Source organism: Rhinopithecus roxellana, chromosome 2, assembly GCF_007565055.1.
Source record: "Rhinopithecus roxellana isolate Shanxi Qingling chromosome 2, ASM756505v1, whole genome shotgun sequence".
Taxonomy (NCBI): domain Eukaryota; kingdom Metazoa; phylum Chordata; class Mammalia; order Primates; family Cercopithecidae; genus Rhinopithecus; species Rhinopithecus roxellana.
In genome coordinates, this window is record NC_044550.1 from 38,928,201 (window position 1) to 38,937,116 (window position 8,916).

Here is an 8,916-nt window from a genome sequence, read left to right on the forward strand (position 1 = left end):
ACCCATTGGGAAGTGGACAATTTATTCACCCAAAACCCTCAGGGAAATCACCTGAGCCCAGACACAGTCCCCACTACTGATCTTAATTGGAACTATAACACATTCATGGGAATGAACAACTAAGCTAAATTGCTTGAGGCCCTCCTTGAAGGAATGAGAAAGGGAATAACTAAGGAAGTAAATTATAATAAAGTAAGGGAGATTACACAGGGCAAGGAGGAAAATCCAGCCATGTTTTACGGCAACCTGGAATAAAATAAAAGCCTTTTAGAAATATACTAATCTGAACCCTTCCTTTCCCAAAGGCAAAATATTAATGGCACAACATTTTATAAGCCAGTCCACACCGGATAGTAGATGTAAGCTCCAAAAGCTACCGATGGCGCCATAAACTATAATCAAAATCAACTTCATGATACCACCTATATGGTGTATAACTACTGTGATCTGGAGGAAGGAAAAAGGGAACAGAGTAAAGAAAACCAGCAAGCCAAAATTACGGCAGCCATCATTGGTGATGCCCTGAATGCCCAAAAAGCATCCAAGGAAACCCAAAAAGTCAAAAGGATAATGCCAACAGGGGCTCTTCCTTCAAGTGCAAGGAACCTGGGCATTGGACAAAGGACTGTACCAAGCCTCTGCCAAAACCAGGCCAAAAATGTGAAGGTGCCAGTTATGATCCTTGGCACTGGAGGACTGACTGCCTCCACTCCCACCCAGAAGCTCAGTCAGGCAAAACTCCAGCAGTGCTAAAAGAGGAATCAGATGAAGACCGAAGAGGCCTGAGGTCTTTCTTATCAACCCTGTCCAGGAATACCGTAGTTACTACCGAGGAGCCCGGAGTAACTCTGGACATCCTGAGCAACCAAATTCAGTTTCTTTTCGATACAGGGCTGAATTACACTGTCCTTACTGCTCGTGCAGGAAAACTATCCCCCCGGTCCACGAGTGTTAGGGAAATAGAAGGAAAGTCACAAACAAGATTCTTTACTCCTTTGTCAATTTGATAAATTTTCCAACAGGAATTTCTAGAAGTACTAAGCTGCCCAATTCCCCTGTTGGGAAGAGATATTATTGTTAAAATAAGGGTACTATTACAATTGAAGTGTCACCCAGTGAAATTGCCAAAAGTCAAACATATAGACAATGCCCCAGACCACACTAATAAACAGGTTAACCCACTGGCATGGCATACTGGGAAACCAGGGAAGGCTAAAACAGCAGTGCCAGTCAAAATACAGCTTAAAGACCCCAATTATGTTTCCAATAAAGAACAATACCCAATTAAGTTGAAAGCAAGAAAAGGCCAACACGCATAGTTGAGGTATTATTTACCACTGGGCTCTTAAAACCCTGCAGTTCTTCCTGCAACACCACCATCTTACCCATTCTAAAGTCAGGGTAATGCCAGTTAGTACAGGACCTCAGAACAATTAATGAGGCTATTATCCCTGTCCACCTATTGGTGGCAGATCCGTATACCCTCCTGGCTCAAGTGCCATGGGATGCAAAATGGCTCTCAGTCCCAGACTTACAAGATACTTTATTTTCTATTCCTCTGGCCCCAGGGTCCCAATACCTTTTTTCCCTTTGAATGGGAAAATCCTAATACCAGAGAAAAACAACAATACGCTTGGATTGTGCTCCCTCAGGGACTTTGGGATAGCCTCCATTTCTTTGCCCAAGCCTTAGAGAGGGATCTGAGGGATCTGCAACTGGAGAACAGGAGCGTACTCCAGTATGTGGATGACCTCCTTGTGTGTAGCCCAACTTAGGAGGCTTCTACCAAAGTACTATAAAAACCTTGAATTTCCTGGCTGACAGGGGATACAAAGTATCCAAAAGGAAGGCTCAGATTACCCTCCAATGGGTCCAATATTTACGATATGTCTTAAAACCCAGAACCAGCAAATATCCATGAAACAAGTGCAAGCCATATGTGACTTGACTTCCCTATCCACCCCCCACCCTCCCCACCCTACCCCCTGCCACCAAGCAGCAGCTTTGTTGTTTTTTGGGAATGGCCAGATTTTGCAGGATATGGGTGCCAAATTTTGGGCTCATGGCAAAGCCCCTGTATGAAGCAACAAAGTGGACCCGAAAATGAGCTAATGGAATGGATCCCAGACATGAAAGAAGCCTTCACCAAGCCAAAACAGGCCCTTACCCAGGCTCCTGCTTTTGGTATCCCAGGCCTAACTTAAGCAGAGAAGAAGGGCATAGCTGTGGGAATGCTAGCCCAGAAATTAGAATCACAACCCAGACCAACCACCTACTTTTCAAAAAGGTTTGATGGAGTGGTCTTGGGATGGCAAGTTGCCTGCTGGCAATACCAGCCCCTGCTATGTTAGTGGAAGAAAGTTGCTCTCTGCCAACCATTGGAAATTAGGTAAAGTCAGTCTTAGAGATAAAGGGACACATCTGGATGATGGGGAAAGGCTAACCAACTACCAGGACATGCTCCCAGACAATCCAGATGTAACCCTTAAAACCTGTAAGACTTCGAATCCAGCTTCGTTGCTACTCATAGGCCCAATAACCAATCATTCCTGTGAGCAGGTCATTATAAATACATATGTTAGCCCGCCTGATTGAAAAACATCAGCCTCTCCCACATTCAGAGGATGATTGGTTCACAGCCAGCAGTAGTTTTGTGTCAGATTGGGAGCACTTATCTGGATATGCAATAGTAAATCACAGCACCATTACTGAAACCCAGCCGCTGCTCCCTGGCACATCAGCAAAAAAGGCTGAAATCATTGCTCTCACCCAAGCATTAATGTTGGGACAAAAGCTTGACATCTACACAGATTCTACATATGCATTCCTTGTGATTCATGCTCATGCTACAATCTGGAAAGAAAGGGGACTACCAACTAGCAAACACTCCCTTATAAAACATGGGCCTCAAATGTTCAGCTATTGGAAGCAATACACCTGCCAAAGGCCATAGCTATAATCCAGTGTAGAGAGCATCAAAGGGGCTTAACCCCTATAGCACAAGGGAACAGAAAGGCTGATAGAGAAGCCAAAGCTGCAGCCCTCAGGGTGCAATCCCAACAGACCCTAGTACTGATTCCTTTCTATGACTGATTCCCTAGTGGAACCTAAATATACACTACAGGAGGAACAGTTAATAAAGGGGCTAGGGGGACAAAAACAAGGATCCTGGTGGTATATGGGAAGGAAAATACATCTCCCTCAAACAACCCCAACGGAGGATTATAACACCTCTGCATGACTCTTTCTATATGGTGAGAGATGCCAACCTGACCATGTTCTTCACTGGGCCTAACTTAGCTTTGGTGGTTAAGCAGGTCTTTCAAGCTGGCTCACTGTGTGCACTTAACAAACCAGGAAACAAAATGCCTCCTCTAATAGAACCGGTCCAGAGGAGAGGAACTTACCCAGGGAAAGACTGGCAATTAGACTTCTCCCATATGCCAGCTTGCAGAATATTCAAGTTTTTGTTAATGTTAATAGATATATACCTTTACTGGCTGGGTCAAAGCTTACCCTACCAGAAAGGCTAATGAGGTTATATGTTTCTCTTAAAAGAAATAATCCCCTGGTTTGGGTTACCTCAGAGTCTCCAAAGTGACAAAGGTCCATCATTTATCTCCCAAATAATTCAAGGGGTTGCTAAAAGCTCTTGGAATCAAATACTATTTACATTCAGCATGGAGGCCTCAATCCTCTGGGAAAGTTGAAAAGTGCTAACCAAACTCTAAAATGAGCATTAAGCTATATAAGGAAACATCAGAAACTTGGATCAGCTTACTGCCCATAGCTCTTTTAAGGATTTGTAATATGCCTAGAGAAAAAATTAATATAAGCCCATATGAAATGTTATACAGAAGACCATTCTCAAGTAATGATCTAATTACTGAAATTAATTAATTAATTAACCGGTCCAGAAACAACCAGTTTAGTAAAATACCTAGTTAACCTAGGACAATTTCAGCAGGCTTTAAAAAATTTGCAACTCAAAGGCTTCCCATACCAGGAACTAGCCAACAATCCAAAATCAGGCCAGGAGATAAAGTACTTGTTAAAACATGGAAAGAGGGATCATCTGTTCAATAACTGCAACCCAAATGGAAGGGACTGTTTTCAGTGGTACTGGCCACGCCTTCTGTGGTCAAGGTACTAGGATTAGATAGTTGGATACGTCTATCAAGAATTAAGTCTGTGATACCTGAAGCCCCGGACGTAGAACCTCAAGTTCCCATCAGCCACTACACCTGTGATCCTGTGGATGACCTGAAGTACCTGTTCAGAAGACAGCCAAAATATATTATCTACAAACTTTCCTTGGTATTTTTGTTATATAGTTACTATAGGCTGGAAAATGATAACCATGTTTCTTTCTTTCTATCTATCGATCGATCTATCAATCATCTATCTATATAGATACATATATATGTTTTGCAGTTTAACTCTTTTTTTTCAAATGGTTGGAATCATTTCCGTCGTAGTAATTAAGCAGAATGTTTTAATTCGTTCCTGACAGCATAGGTATTCAACCTTTGAAGTTCCCATTAAATCTTTTAACCAAATTCATTGCCTCTGGCCTAAAGACAATCAGCTTCAGATGACCAGTCAACAAGGCTTCCAGCAAGTTCCAAATGAAGGTAGCACCCGTGGCCTTCAAGAAACTACCCTGTTTCTACTAGACAGAGCATGGAAAGAGTTCCATGATCCCCAGTAGATAGAGACTCCAACCCAACTCAGCGTGAAGCAGTTATACAAGAAAGACCATCAGTCACTCTGCCTCTCATAAAGATTTATGGGGATCACTTCTCTCAGGGGGGAAATGATGCAGGAGAACAGGGTCTGGAGGCAGGGAACCTAAGGCTGACTCGTGCTGACTGGATATCAGAGGCTACTCACCTTTAAACAAACCCCTCCTTTTGCTGTGTGGCAGTTGCTGCCTGGCAGTTAGAAAATGAAAGTACCTCTGATTGGTCCTTTTCCACAACCAATTAGACTGGACACACGCCTACTCTTCAACCAATGAGATGGGTCACAGGCCACTAGAGTGAACCAACGGGAAACCTCTAGAGGGTATATAAGCCACAGAAAACTGTGTAACCAGCACCCCTGAGCTTCTCGCTCAAACCCGCTGCTACGTTGTGGAGTGTACTCCTATTTAAAATAAATCTCTGCTTTGGCTGCCATGCTTGTGCATGTCCAGTTCTTTGTTCAAAATGTAAAGAACCTGGACAACTACCCTCAAATAGTAACACTGTTAACTGCATTTATAGAAAACTGAATCTTCTAGGTAGTTCATTTATTCCTCAAATATATTTTGAGAACTAGGCACTATTCTAGGCACTGGGGATAAAACTTTGAATAAGTTGTAATGTCCCTGCTTAAGAACCTTATATCCCATGAAGGGGGAAGAGATAAGCAATACACAAAATAATTTTAGATGGAAAGGAAATAAAATATGTGACATAGAGAACTTGGAATGTTCGGGGGAGATGGTGCAAAGAAGTATGAGACAGCCCTAGCTAAAGTAATTCATAGTTTCCTTCTGAATTTTAGGACGTTGTAGAAGAATTCATTTCACTAGTCATTTCTCAAACATCCCTCTGAACACTGGTAGATAAAAGTTTTTTTTTTTTTTTAAGCTCTTTAACGAGTCAGCTGATCAGACTCACCTGAGAACTGTTTTAAAATGTACATTTCATTCTCCTTTCTTGATTCAGTAGGTTTATGGGGTGGGGTCCATGCCTGTGTCTGTGTTTTTTTGAAGAACTCTCAAGAAAATTCTGATGTGCACCCTTAAGAATGCTCCACTTAGGGGATACATGGGTGAAAAAAAATCCAAGATTCCTGCATTCGGTGAGATTATAAACTGATGGGGCTGTATATTCACGTATGGGGAAGTTTTGTTGGAAACATGAAGAATAGATAAGTTAATTTCAACAGGAAGCCTGCATTGGCTGAGGTGCACGTGATCTAAATGTGATGAAATTTTTTTTATATCTAAAAAACTCATGTTACAAAATTATTCAATCACTATTCCTTTAAATAGGAAACTAATATACTAAAAATATGTTTGAATATATGAAAAAGAACAAAATCACTTTACACATAATTCTTAAAGAACCAATTCATCACATAAATGCAATATCTGCATTAAATTATTGTGAATCTTCACTAATTCAATTATAGATCTAAGATAAGAAAACAGAAAGTTTGCAACTATCATACGCTCATTAAAGAAGCTTTCAAATTTTAGTATGTTATTAAATCTTTATGAATTCATAAGTTCAGGATGGGATGTGACATTTTATTATTTCAGAAAAATAATATATTAAAGTCAGGTGATCAAAGTAGTCAGAGTCCAATAGAGTTTTATGAACTTCCAGTTATAGTCACTAAATATTTATGTCTCTTTGTGTTATTTCTATTTTTAATTTATTTTTCAGACAGAGTCTTGCTCTGTTGCCCAGGCTGGAATGCAGTGGCACAATCTTGGCTCACTGCAACCCCCGCTTCCTGGCCTTACCCTCTGCAGTAGCTGGGGTTACAGGAATGCGCCACACTGCCTGGCTAATTTTTGTATTTTTGGTAGAGATGGGGTTTCACCATGTTGGCCAGGCTGGTCTCAAACTCCTGGCCTCAAGTGGTCCATCTGCCTCGGCCTCCCAAAGTGCTGGGATTAGAGGTGTGAGCCACCATGCCCAGACATTTTTTTGTTGTTTCTAAAAAAACATTTTGAATGTGCTTAAAATACATTTCTACACTTTCGTTGTTTTCTTACATTTCATTTTACATTTTATCACTCCAGTTATTGTACATTGAAAGATTGTGTGATAGTATTTATTTGTTTGTTTATTTATTTATTTATTTATTTATTTATTTATTTATTTATTTTGAGATGGAGTCTTGCTCTGTCGCCCAAGTTGGAGTGCAGTGGCATGATCTCGGCTCACTGCAACATCTTCCTCCAGGGTTCAAGCGATTCTCCTGCCTCATCCTCTCAAGTAGTTGGAATCACAAGTGCACACCACCACGCCTGGCTAATTCTTGTATTTTTAGTAGAGACAGGGTTTCACCATGTTGTCCAGGCTGGTCTCGAACTCCTGACCTTGTGATCCACCCGCCTTGGCTTCCCAAAGTGCTGGGATTACAGGCGTGAGTCACTGCACCTGGCCATCATTTTTCACAGTTGCCCAGCTTCTCTATTGGCCTTCTTGTTATTCAAAACTTGACAACAGATGCATATCTCTAAGAACTACAGGGTAGTATTATTAATGATGAGTATTTAATGTATTTCTGTTATGAGTTTAAATAATCTCTTCAAACATTTATGAAGTTTTGGCAAAGCTAAGCTATATTAATTATATACAGGTTTTGCTGTATTTTCTCATGAACAAAACAGACTTTTGTCTCAGTTAAAGAGAACAGCAGTTTTGTAATATTGTAACTGAAGCAATTACTAACTTATCACTAATTTGTGGTATAGACCACTCCTGTACAGTCTGTCCTAAGCAGGGACGGATTAAACCACAAAAGAACTGGCCTTTGTGTTTCACACTTCACAAAGCTTCCTGCACATGTGCACTAAAATTACATGGCCAGAATAAGAAAAAGTATTTGTTAGTTAATGTGAAAAAGTACAGACACATGTTGAATTTGTAGAAAAGAGGAATTGTAAATCTAGTTATAAATTTTATGATTGTCAAATGTGTCAAGTATTCTTCCTGAAATCAATAGTTTTGTTCTTATTGGAGTTTCGGATGATTTTACCATTTATTTTAGGTATGATTTCACTCTTAGATTTCTTTCCTTTCACAGGAATTTCAAACATCGCTCATTTTGGTCACTTCTCAATGTAACAAGCATTTTAACAATATTTTTATTAACAATTTTCTAGAAATTTTGAGATTCTCAATCACTACCTTGTGCCAATTAAGGAAATATTTGGCTTTTCAACAGTTCAACTGGTCTGAGCTAATTCTGATACATGGTAGGGGAGTGCTACTTAAATTATAATTAAAAATTGTAAAGGATTTTTAAAAAGAAATTTAAATTTAATTTTTCCATCTTAAAATGATATATAATATGATTTATATGCTTATTTAAATAGAAAAAATAGAAACTTTGAAGACATGCTTTGCCTAAAATACATCTTAGAAAAAAATTATGCAGATTGCACTTTGAAAAGTTATTCTAACTGCAGATAAAAACATAATAACTCATAAAAACCCTTTATTAAATTTTATGTCACTAAATCTACCCAATTTGGAGATATTTGAAGATATGCCTGTGCTACATATGATACATACTTTTTTCCTTATAATAATATTGCAATCTGTGCAAACTTACTAGTTCTAATGGAATTTTTAAGACATACTAAGTGCATCTTTATTTATCTGCACTCATAGATTTTGAAGGGTATTATACATATATACACATGAGGAAACAAAAAAGAACAGTATGAGAGCAAGTCTGTATTTTTTAAAAATTTATTATTTTAAAGAGTAAAAGAAGACAAGTTACATATATACATTTATTTACTGATGTCAAAGAAATTTCTAATACTTACGTAAAATAACCTAACAAAACTCTATAAAATGAAACTCAATATATTTACAAAGATTTACATACATATTATATATGGATATGTATCTACAAATATACATGCATAGAGATATTCAGAAAGAGTATATAAAAATGTTTATCTTTTGGTTGGGGAATTAATTGCTTCCCTGTTATGTCTTAATACATGTACAAAGATCATGTATTACTTTTATTTTTTAGGATGAAAAACCCAAACTACACAAGAAGATAATCTCCCAAGTAGATTTTGAGTTGTGATTTGTACAATTGATTACATCAGTTTTTCCAATAAGAGTGTCAGTTTTGAAAGAAGATAATCTCTTGAGCTGTCAGCATTTC